The sequence below is a fragment of the Trachypithecus francoisi genome, unplaced genomic scaffold, assembly GCF_009764315.1.
Source record: "Trachypithecus francoisi isolate TF-2019V2 unplaced genomic scaffold, Tfra_2.0 Lachesis_group6, whole genome shotgun sequence".
Classification (NCBI taxonomy): Eukaryota; Metazoa; Chordata; class Mammalia; order Primates; family Cercopithecidae; genus Trachypithecus; species Trachypithecus francoisi.
Genome location: NW_022681471.1, coordinates 121418861 through 121432012, shown reverse-complemented (window position 1 = coordinate 121432012; position 13152 = coordinate 121418861).

Sequence of the window (13152 nt, the reverse complement as noted above, 5' to 3'; positions counted from 1 at the left end):
TGACCTTAAGTGATCTGCCCAACTCAGCTTCCCAAAATGTTGAGATTACAGGCATGAGCCCCAGCGCCCAGCCTGGACGTCATTTTATGTATATGGAATCATGCAATATGTGGCCTTTTATATCTGGCTTCTTTCTTAGAGCATAATGTTTTTGAGGCTTCTCAGTATGTGTTTACAGCCACTTTTTTTTCCCCTACTTATCCCTCATATACTGGGTTTTCTCAAAGTTCTACCCTTAGCTTTCTTTTCTTTTAATCTTTGTGGCCTCCCTAAATGGTTTACTCTATTTCTGTAGAATCTACTACTACAATTAGACCCACAATTGCTCTGTGTCTGCTCCTGGCCCAAATTTTTCTCCTGGATCCAAAGCTGTGTACTTAAGTGCCCACTGGACTACTCTGGTTCTGTCACCTGCAATTATAGGAAAATCTCCTCTTCTCCTTTTCTCTTCTTGGGTTTGCTAGCTCACTCAATGGTGACATTCCCCCCAGTCTCCCAAGCCAGGGGCTCACCTCCCTATCAGGGTGGTAAAGTATAGCACAGAGGCAAGGGCTCAGAAAGACTTGAAACCTGGGTTCAATCTTCACCCCTCTATGACGTTTTCTAGCTTGCTGGCTTTGAACAAGTTACTTAATCTAAGTTCATTTCTGTATCTTGGAAATGAGAAATTGATACTCCCAGTATTGTGCTGGGATGAAATAAGGTAGCATATGTAAAGTGTTCAGTGCACAGCAAGCTCGTATTATTACACTCATCACCAACCAATCACACATTTCCCATCTCTATTGGTTTCCTGTTGCTGCTATGACAAATTACCGCAAACTTAGTGACTTAAAGCACACGAATATGTCCTCTTATGATTCTGGAGGGCAGAAATCTGAAAGAGGTCTTACTGGGCTAAAATCAAGGTGTTGGCAGGGCAGCATGTCTTCTGGAAGTTCTAGGGGAGAATCTGTTTTCTTGATTTTTCCGGTTTCTAGAGACTGCCGGCATTCTTTGATATATAGCCCCTTCCTTTCATTACTCCAACCTACCTCCCTTTTATAAGGACCCTTGTGATGACATTGGGCCCACTTGGAGGACCCAGGATGCTCTCTCCCTGGCAAGCTCCTTAACTTGGTTACATCTGCAAAATCTTTGGGGATGCAAAGGAATGTATTCACAGGTTCCACATTGTGGAATGTGGACACATTGGGAGGGCCTATCACACCATCTCAAGGACCCACATAGGTCAACATCCACGCCTACCCTGTCATTTTCTAACTTCCCACTCTATTCAAGGCTAATGTGAAGCTCAGTCAAATCTAGCTGGCAGTGAGGAAAAGCAGTCTGAAGATCAGCATATCTGGTAAATCTGTAATGCTTGTCTTGTATGTCCATTATATAAAATGGGGACATTACAACATTTGGAATAGTTAAACTGGAAAAGAGAAATCATATAACCTACTATTTTTAAGGATTTGAAGGCCTACCACATGGATGCAATCTTGTGCTTCTGTGTTCACAAGATGGTCCTCTATTAAGTATGATATTGAGTTGACTAGCCATTAAATGCCATTCCAACTCTGTTATTCTCAAAGTCAGAAGACAAGGGCTAATTGTATATCTGTATTAGTTTGTTTTCATGCTGCTGATAAAGACATACCCAAGACTGGGCAATTTACAAAAGAAAAAGATTTAATGGACTTACAATTCCACGTGACTGGGGAGGCCTTGCAATCATGGCAGAAGGTGAAAGGCCTGTCTCACATGACAGCAGACTTGTGAGACTTATTCACTATCATGAGAACAGCATGGGAAAGACCTACCCCCATGATTCAATTACCTCCCACCAGGTGCTTCCCACAACACATGGGAATTCAAGATGAGATTTGGGTGAGGACACAGCCAAACCATATCAATATCCATAGTTACATAGGAGCTTGGCAAAGAACTAGAATCTTAATCCTATACTCTAAGCAGTAAAATTCTATAAGCTAGCATGTGGAAAGGAACACAAAAGGGGTGCAGTAGATTACTTGCAAAAAAGGCTGCAATAATTTCTCCCATCCCTGTATGCACATCCTCTTGCAATGGGACTCAAAGCTCTTCCCATCAAGAGGTGGAGTCTATTTTTCCACCCCTCGATTCTGGGCTTGGCCACGTGATCTGCTTTGGGCAATGGGACATCAGAAAACGTGAAGAAAGCAGAGGCTTATAAAATCCTTGCATGCTGTGGCTTGTCCTCTTTTCTTTTTCTTTTTTTCTTCTTCTTCTTTTTTTTTTGAGACAGAGTCTTGCTCTGTTGCCAGGCTGGAGTGCGGTGGCGAGATCTCAGCTCACTACAGCCTCCACCTCCTGGGTTCAAGCGATTCTCCTGCCTCAGCCTCTGGAGTAGCTAGGACTATAGGTGCGTGCTACTGCGCCTTGCTAATTTTTGCATTTTTAGTAGAGATGGGGTTTCACCATGTTGGCCAGGATGGTCTCAATCTCCTGACCTCGTGATCTGCCGACCTTGGCCTCCCACAGTGCTGGGATTACAGGCGTGAGCCACCGTGCCCGGCTGGCTTGTCCTCTTTTGTTGCTTTTGGGACCCTTGTTATTACTACTATGTGAACAAACCCAGGCTAGCTTGCTGGAGACGTGTGGCCCAGTTGCTCCTATTACTTTAACAGATAACCATAAGACAGCCAGCTCCAAACCCCAGATTTGTGATTGAGGCCATGCTAGACCGACCAGCCCCTGGCTGACCCATCAGCTGACTGCAGCTACAAGAGTGAGCCCAGGTGAGACCGGTAGAAGACCCACCAGCTGAGCCCAGCCTAAGTTGCCAACCCACAGAATGATGAGTTAATAAATGGTTAAGTCACTAAGTTTGGGGACGAGTTGTTAAGTAACAAAAGCTAACTTACACAAAGGGCAAGTTTTCTGATCAAGAGAATCATAGAGGCCGGGTGCAGCAGCTCACACCTGTAATCTCAGCACTTCGGGAAGCTGAGGCGGGTGGATCACCTGAGGTCAGGAGTTCTAGACCAGCCTGGCCAACATGGCAAAACCCCGTCTCTACTAAAAATACAAAAATTATTAGCCAGGTGTGGTGATGCACGCATACAATCCAAGCTACTTGGGGGTTTGAGGCATGAGAATTTCTTGAACCCAAGAGGTGGGGGTTGCAGAGCAAGACTCTGTCTGAAAAACAAAAAATCATAGAAGTGATGTATTTTAAAAATCCTAGAGGCAAGAATAGATTAATAGTCATGACGTATTTTTAAAATTAGGGGAAAATTTAACCTCTATGAAGGAAAATCCACACTTCAGCTAATCTGACCCTAGGTATGTTACTTATCCTTTTCATTTCTTTCCTTCCTTCCTCTTTCTTTCTTTCTTTCTTCTTTCTTTCTTTCTTTCTTTCTTTCTTTCTTTCTTTCTTTCTTTCTTCCTTCCTTCCTTCCTTCCTTTCTTCCTTTCTTTTCTTTTCTTTCTTTCTTTCTTTCTTTCCTTCCTTCCTTCCTTCCTTCCTTCCTTCCTTCCTTCCTTCCTTCCTTCCTTCTTTCCTTCTTTTTTTGAGATAGATTCTTGCACCGTCATTCTGGCTAGAGTGCAGTGGTGCAATCATGGCTCTCTGCAGCTTGACCTCCCAAGCTCAGGTGTTTCTCCCACCTCGGTACCCCAAGTAGCTAGGATTACAGGTACATGCAACCACACCTGGCTAATTTTTAAAATTTTTTTGTAGAGAGGGGTGATATGGTTTGGCTTTGTGTCCCCACCCGAATTTCACCTCAAATTGCAATCCCCACACGTCAAGGAAGGGACCTGGTGGGAGGTGATTTGATCATGGGGGCAGATCTCCTCCTTGCTGTTCTTGTGGTAGTGAATGAGTTCTCACAAGATCTGATGGTTTAAAAGTATCGCTTCTCCCTTTATGCTCTTACTCTCTCTCCTGCTCCACCATGGTAAAGACGTGCTTGCTTTCCCTTTGCCTTCCGCCATGATTGTAAATTTCCTGAGGCTTCCCCAGCCATGTGAAACTGTGAGTCAATTAAACATCTTTCTTTCTTTTTTTTTTTTTAATAAATTACCCAGTCTCAGGTATGTCTTTATAGCAGTGTGAAAATAGACTAATACAGGGGGCCTCCCTGTGTTGCCCAGGCTGGTCTCAAACTCCTGGGCTCAAGAGATCCACTTGCCTCGACCTCCCAAAGTGTTAGGATTACAGGCATGAGCCACTGCACCTGGCTTCTTATACTCACTTGGAATCAACTTGTTCATCAGTAAATTGGGGCTCATGCTTCATAAGGTGGTTAGGAGAAAACAAGGCAGGTAATGTGTGTAAGTTGTCTAGCACGATAACACACATTACATACCTCGTAAAGGCTGAATCCTTCACTTTCCCTTCAGACTTGTGATTCTGGTGTCGCTGTCAAATTCTATAGCACTCAAAGAAAAAAGGCTTTGTAAAGTCTTTTTTTAGACAGACAAAAATATATCTCCTCCCTTTGAAAAGTGGAACAAGTATAACTGATATAAACACAACTTGCAAAAATCGATATTAAATTTTTGTTTTTATTTTTAAAGCATTTTTATTTTGGAATTATTTTCAAATAGAAAAGTTATACAGACAGTGCAGAGTTCCCATATACCCTTACTCAGTTACCCTTGTTGTTAACATTATACATAACTATGGTACATGTGTCAAAACCAAGAAATTTACATTGGCACATTCCTATTAATAAAACTACAGGCTGTATCTAGATTTTACCAGATTTTCCACTAATATCCTTTTTCTCCTCCAAGATCCCACATTGCATTTAGTTGTCATGTCCCCTTAGTCTCCTCTGTGACAGTTTCTCAGTCTTTCTTTGCCTTTTGTGACCTTGAGGATTTTGACTCATATTGGTCAGGTATTTTGTCAAATGTCCCCAATTTGGGCTTATCTGATATTTTTCTCATGTTTAAATTGGGGTTATGGTTTGAGAATCCCACAGAGGTAAAGCTCCTTCTCATCACCTCATATCAGGTTGTCCATAACATCAGCAGAACTTACCACTGGTGATGTTGACCTTGATCACTTGGATAATATGGTATCTGCCTGGTTCTTCTGAAAGTTGTTATTTTCCCCTTTGTGTACTTTGTTCTTTGGAAGTGAGTCACTAGTCTAGCCCACACTCAAATGGGGGAGGGAGAGCGAGGCATGGTGGCTCACACCTGTAATCCCAGCACTTTGATAGGCTGAGGCAGGAGGATTGCTTGAGCCCAGGAGTTTGAGATCAACCTGGGCAATATAGTGAGGCCCCATCTCTTGAAAAAAAAAAATTAGCTGGGTATGGTGGTTCATGCCTGTAGTCCTAGCTACTCGGAAGTGTTGAGGTGGGAGAATTGCTTGAGCCCAGGAGTTTGAGGCTCCAGTGAGCCAAGATCACACCACTGTACTCCAGCCTGGGCAATAGAGCAAGACCTTGTCTCTCAAAAAGAAATTAAAAAAGATGGAGACGGAGGGTGAGTAAAGCTCCCACATCCTGGAGGGGGTAGTATCTATAGATATTATTTGGAATTATTTTGTAAGGAAGATTTGTCTCTTCTCTCTATTTATTTATTTATTTATTAGTCAATTGTTTATCAGTATAGACTCAAGTATTTTTATGTTATACTTTGGGTTACAATCCAACACCATATTATTTATTTTGTTGCTCAGGTTGTCCAGTTTGGCCACTGGGAGCTCTTTCGGGAGTGGCTTCTGTGCCCCTTTGAAATGCCGCCATCCTTTTATTTTGTTTTGAGTGTATTAGCTTTGATGTAAAACTTGGTTTTCTCCCCCATCTATCCACTGAAATTGCTTTAAGGTCCTTCAGATGACAATAGTTTCTAGATTGTCTACTTTTCTTTCTTTAATTTATCAGACCTCTCCATCACATTTAATACCGTAAACTTCTTTCCTTCAAATTCTATTTCACTTGAAAAATTTACTGTGAAATTTTCAAACAAAAACAAAACTAGAGCGAATAGCATACTGCATCTCCACGTGTCCATCACTTGGCTTTGGTAATTCTCATTATTTTGCTGATCTGATTTCAACTGTTGCCTCTCTCATGTCCTGTCACTGGAGCACTTTAAGGAAAACCCCAGATATCACATCAGCTCAACTTGAAATAGTTCAGTGTCTTTAACAGACAAAAACAAAAAACAAAACAAAAACAAAAAAACAAAAAACCATAACCATAAAACAATTATTATACCTAACAATGTTAATAAGTCTTGAATATCTTCTAACACTTGGTCCATACTCAAATTTCTCCAATGATCTAAAAGTGTTTTAATAATCAATTTGTCCAAGTTAGGACCCATACAAGTTCCACACCATATCCCATAACACCTCCTCGCCCTCACCATCACTCTTTCTCCAACATGCGCTTCTCTGTCACCAGAGATGGAGTCTCACTCTGTCACCAGGCTAGAGTGCAGTGGTGCAATCTGGGCTCACTGCAACCTCCCCCTTCTGGGTTCAAGTGATCCTCTCACCTCAGCCTCCCAAGTAGCTGGGATTACAGGCACGTGCCACCACACCCAGCTAATTTTTGTATTTTTGGGGGTTTCACCATGTTGGCCAGGATGGTCTCCATCTCTTGACCTCGTGATCCACCTGCTTTGGCTTCCCAGAATGCTGGGATTACAGGCATAAGCCACCGTGCCCAGCCCCAACATGTGCTTCTTAAAAGTCCATTTGTGGCCTGGCTTGGTGGCTCACGCCTGTAATCCCAGCAGTTTGGGAGGCCGAGGTGGGCGGATCACCTGCGATCAGGAGTTGAAGACCAGCCTGGCCAACATGGTGAAACCCCATCTGTACTAAAAATACAAAAATTAGCCAGGCATGGTGGTGGCACCTGTAATCCCAGCAATCCCAGCTACTCTGGAGGTTGAGGTGGGAGAATCCCTTAAACCCGGGAGGCAAAGGTTGCAGTGAGCCAAGATCACGCCACTGTACTCCAGCCAAGAAAAAAAAAGTCCATTTGTTAAAGAAACTGGGTCTTCCATCCTATGACATTTCTCACATTCTGGATTTGGCTGATGAGATCTTCAGTGTCTTTAAACATGTTGGTCTTCTCCCTGAACTTCTGTGACTGGTAATTAGACACAGAGTCTTGAGTAGATTTCGGTTGCAAATATAGATGATAGACAGATAAGATGGATAGATGATAGATAGATAGATGATAGATAGATAGATAGATAGATAGATAGATAGATAGATAATAGAGTCTTCAGGGCCCCACTGTCACAGATCAATTCCTCTTAGTTTACATACTGTCCCTTTTTCCACATTCCTAAGGCCGAGGGCTGAAACATCTGTATTTTTATTTTATTTTACTTATTTATTTATTTATTTATTTTGAGACGGAGTTTCGCTCTTGTCGCCCAGGCTGGAGTGCAATGGTGCAATCTCGGCTCACTGCAACCTCCACTCACGCAACCTCTGCCTCTCTGGTACAAGCGATTCTCCTGCTTCAGCTTTCGGAGTAGCTGGGATTACAGGTGTGCACCACCACGCCCAGTTAATTTTTGTATTATTAGTAGAGATGGAGTTTTACCATTTTGGCCAGTCTGGTCTAGAACTCCTGACCTCAGATGATCCACTTGCCTTGACCTCCCAAAGTACTGGGATTATAGGCGTGAGCCACCAGGCCCGGCCAACATCTGTATTTTTAATGCAGGCCCTCTCTACTGAGTTCCAGACCCAAATAGCCAGTGAGTGGCAGGATGTCACTGGATGTTTTTCGACCTCCTCAAATTCACTGTGTCCCAAATGGAATTGATTGTCCTTCCCAAACCTGTTTCCCATTGTTCGCTTTACCTCAGTGACTACAACTTCCATCCAAGACAGACACCTGAGCCATCCTAGGCTGGGTCATCACGTGGCCCAAGTCACCAAGCCACGGGATGTCTATTTCTTCAGTGTCTCTGGAACATGTCCGCTTTTCTGCTGCCTTAGCCTCAGTTCTAAAATTCAGTCAAAGAATGCAAACGCATTATCCAGAGTCACATGTTCTCAAGCCCAGCAGGGACTAGACCCTAACCTCATGCTCAGCTCCAGATTCAGCTCAGCTCCTGTGCTTTGAAGACATGTACCTTCTACTTCCTGTGAATGTGGTTGTTCGAACCAGATTTCAGCATGCTGGAGCAGCTAACGGCAGGGAAGTTAGGAGTCAGAATATCTGGGTTTGAAGCTCACATCTATCACTTGAAATGAATTTGGTTATGTTGGTCAATTTCTCTGTGCTTCAGTCTCCTCATCTGCAAAATGAGAATAATATTCCTTCAACACATTTCTGAAATTCCCAAAGCTTTGAAAACTGGAAGGGTTTTTCTCATTTTAAAATTTGTTTGGCAGCACAACCTGACTTGACTTTAATGATTTGATGACAAAACCTGACCTGGATGGAATTGAGGATATTTATAGTCTGTATTTATCATACTTAGAATATTCTTCCATTTTATAGTCCAGCTATCTTGGTGGCAGGCTACCCTAGCCCATTGGGCCAAGTTCTAGAATATGCTGTTTTACTTTTCAAAAGTATGAAAATGTCTACATTCTGAAATATATATGATCTAAGGGTTTTGGAAAACAGGTTTTGTACCTGTAATAGCTACCTCATAGGTTTGTCATAGATTGATTGCTAAAGAAATTACTATTTGTAAAGCAATTAGAAGAGTGTGAGGCTTATAGTAAGCTCTATTTGTGTTTGATAAAGTAAACATTTCCTGTAACAGTTAACCCTAGAAATGAAGTGAAAGATAAACCACTTTGTTAGAATAGTTTGATAAATGTAGGGGTCTCCATCAAAGCTAGGTTACTACCATCGCTTTATTGTTCTACAGAAATTAAACATTAGACAGATAGAAAAACCCCTTTTGAGTGGTGTCTCAACCTCTCCCTACTCAGAACTAACCACTATTCTGAAGTTGGGGTGTATGTGTGTGAATCTTTTCCATTCATGTTTCTAGATTTTAGTACATATATGCGTGCATAGTGTGTATTTTTTTAAAGTTATGTCTAAATGTTATCATGCCATACCTACACAACTTCCTTTTTCACCTTGACACTAGCATTTTCATATATGTAGTCTAGCTCATTTCTCTTAAGGGCTCCTGTAGTATGCCAGGAGCCCTTACAGTTTACTTACCCACATCCTATAGATGCACACTTAATTTGTTTCCAATTGTTTGCTATTATTATGTGGCAGTGCTCATTTTCTTGTGCACCTCCTTGTGCCCGCATGGAAGAGTGTTTCTTGGGCATACACCTGAGAGTAGGATTGCTGGATCATATGTGCCTGTTTTAACTTTGCAAGAAAAATGCCACCGTGCCCTTCAACAGGGTGGATCAACCTATACTCCCACAGCAATGTGAGTTCCCTTCTCTCTACATCCTTGCCACACTTGGCATTTTTATTCTTTTTTTTTTCTTTTGTGAGACAGCGTCTCACTCTGTGTTGCCCAGGCTGGCACGGTCTCAGCTCACTGCAACCTCTGCCTCCTGGGTTCAAGTAATTCTCCTGCTTCAGCTTCCCAAGCAGTTGGGACTACAGGTACATGGCACCGTGCCTGGCTAATTTTTTCTTGTATTTTTAGTAGAGACGGGGTTTCACCATGTTAGCCAGGCTGGTCTTGAACTCCTGGCCTCAAGCAATCTGCCTGCCTTGGCCTCCCAGAGTGCTGGGATTACAGATATGAGCCACCGTGACTGGCCAGCATTTTTATTCTTTTTAGACATTTGCCTATCTGAAGGGATGGAAAATCACTCTTATTGTAATTAGTGGTTCTCTGGTTACCAGTGAGGTTGAACATCTTTTCTGCAATAGGCTTGTAGGTGGTCTGCCTGCTCCCATTGTGTGATATTGTGAGATAATAAAAAAAATATATATCTGGTCTCTGACATAGACCCCCTGAAACTCTTGTAGACAGAGGCACTAGGAAAGTCTTTTGTTGTAATATTTGGTCTTTGACCCTGGTTCCTGACACAGAGCTCCTAAATGCTTTGGAATTTCCTGGGTGATGGCAGTCTCTTGTTCTAATGAGGTGACTCTTGGTGGGCTCTTAGACAGCTTCGGGTTGGGGGCCAGCTGCCAGGGGAACCAACCACATGATTAGAAGGTTGGAATTTTCAGGCCCACCCCCTAGCCTCCAGGGAAGGGAGATGGGCTGATGGTTGAGTTGGTCACCAATGGCCAATGATTTAATCAATCATGAGTATGTAATGAAGCCTTCATAAAAAACCCAGAAGAACTGGTTTGGAGAGCCTCTGGATTGCTGAACATGTGGAGGTTCCTGAAGGGCTGTGTGCTCAGAGAGACATAGAAGCTCTGCACCCCTTTCCAAATACCTTACCCAATGCATCTCTTTACTGTTCGTCTGTATCTTTTGTACTATCCTTTAGTAAGCAGGTAAACACAAGAAGTGTGAGCCTGAGTTCAGTGAGCCTTCCTAGGAAGTTAATCGAACCCAAAGAGGAGGTCGTGGGAACCCTAACTGATAGCTGTTCGGTCAAAGTATAGGTGACAGCCTACTACTTGTGATTGGTATCTGAAGTTGGGGGCAATCCTGTGGGACTGGGCCTTTAACTTGCGGGATCTGATGCTACCTCCAGATAGATAGTGTCAGAAATGAATTACAGGACACCCAGTGGTGGCCCACGGAGAAATTGCTTGATGTGTGGGGAAAAGCCCCCTGACATCTGGTGTCAGAAGTGCTCTGTGTTGTGTTGGGTGTGAGAGTAGAGAAAAAGAAGTTTGTTTTTCCCATCAGACATTGGTGCCTCCAACACATGTTCCCTTCGGTGGCAAAGGTGGCCTTGTTAAAAGGCCATGTGATCCTATCAGAGAAGATATCCACAGATTCTTCTGTGACAAGCCAAAGCGCTAGAGACACTTTTTTTTTCTTTTTTCACTCTGTCATCCAGGCTGGAGTGCAGTGGCACTGTCTCAGCTCACTGCAACCTCCACCTCCCGGGTTCAAGCAATTCTCCTGCCTCAGCCTCCCGAGTAGCTGGGACTATAGGGGTGCACCACCACACCTGGCTAATTTTTGTATTTTTAGTAGAGACAGGGATTCACCATGTTGGCCAGGCTGGTCTCGAGCTCCTGACTTCAGGCGATCTGCCCACCTTGGCCTCCTAAAGTGCTGGGATACAGGTGTGAGCCACCACCCCCAGCCTGAGCTAGAGACATTTAATTAGCTCTGCATGCCCAGCTACTCTCACATACATAGGGACACAGGGAGAATAGCCATCAGACTGTCACCAACAGAGAGAAGCAAAAGTAGGATTTAGAAGAAAAAAAGGGAGGAAAAAAAATCCTGAGGAAAGAGACTGTGGTTTAACTAACTGCTATGGAAGAAATTCAAATATTTGTTGGATAAACGAACAAACGAGTCACGTGTGCCTTGTATCACAAATTATCTGAGACACGCAGAAGGAAGGATGGGCTGGCATGAGGTGTCCAGAAGCCAGCGCATCCATTCGTAGAGCTGACAGGGAAACATTTCTCTGTATTTGGAAATTTTATACTCAAGACTTCCACTGGCACTTTTCAGCCACTTTTAAAGACAGGGAATAAACGTGTCAACATTTATTGAGTATTTACCGTGTAGCCAGCACTGTTTTATAGGCACTACTCAATGTGGTCCTCATAATGATCCCACGAGAGAGTTATTAACACTCATTTCAAGGATAAAGAAAGAACCAGAAGCACTGAGAGGTGAAGCCTTAGGTCACAAAGCCAGTAGGGGTGAGACTGGCCTGGTGATTTCTTTAGGGGAGGGTATAAGAGTTCTTTGTGAAGAGAAACATTTCACTTTCAAATGCCTGAGCACCTACTGCAATTCCAGACTTTGGTTTGTACTTGTATCTCAGTCACAGTTATTTTATAGTTAGGCATATGAATTTAAAATGAAAGGGAGAAATACTAAAGATTTGAAATTTTAGTTATGTGTCACCTCAATGGAAAGTTAATTATCATTTTTGTCTGCAACACCTACACACAAATTGTGACTCCAGTAATAAAATGAGAGCTTAGAAAAATAAGCACCCAGGGCTGATGAAAAGAATGCCTTTGTCTCAGGGCAAGGGCTGAATGTGAAGCCAACTGTTCTTAGAGAGAAACATGTCAATACTAAATCTTTTCACCACCCTTTGATGGATGTGCCAATCTTCTCAGGTCAACATGGGCTCACCCTGCCAATGTACTGGAGTAACTTATTTAAAAGGCAGCTGGCTTTTATAAATGACCTGTTCCATCAGCTTTTAGATTTCATTTTCAGAAATGTATTCCTTTATCAAATCAATATTTGCTGTATATAGTAAGAACTGTGCATTTTCTACAACAGAGGTGACTGCAGAAGTGACCAGGTTTGGGAATTACTGTTTGCTTTTTTTTTTTTTTTTGAGACGGAGTCTCACTCTTTTGCCCAGGCCGGACTGCAGTGGCGCGATCTCGGCTCATTGCAAGCTCCGCCTCCCGGGTTTAGCCATTCTCCTGCCTCAGCCTCCTGAGTAGCTGGGACTACAGGCGCCCGCCACCATGCCCGGCTAATTTTTTGTATTTTTAGTAGAGATGGGGGTTTCACCATGTTAGCCAGGATGGTCTCGATCTCCTGACCTCGTGATCTGCCCGCCTTGGCCTCCCAAAGTGCTGGGATTACAGGCATGAGCCACCGCGCCTGGCCGGAATTATTGTTCTTTGCTCTCAATTCTGTATGGCATCTAAGCTCTGTAGAGATAATGAGATAACAAGAATAAAAATGTCAGGCAGATGATTTTCATTCCATGAGAACTGCAGTTGGCCAACTGTAGACCAAATCTGGCCTGCAGCCTGTTTTTGTTTTTGTTTTGAGACGGTCTTGCTCTGTCGCTAGGCTGGAGTGCAGTGGCACGATCTCAGCTTACTGCAACCTCCCCCTCCCGGGTTCAAGCAATTCCCCTGCCTCAGCCTCCCAAGTAGCTGGGATTACAGGCACACACCACCATGCCCGGCTATTTTTTGTATTTTAGTAGCGACGGGGTTTCACCATGTTGGCCAGGATGGTCTCAATCTCCTGACCTCTTGATCTGCCCACCTCGGCCTCCCAAAGTGCTGGGATTACATGCATGAACCAATGCGCCTGGCCACCTGTTTTTATAAAGTTTTA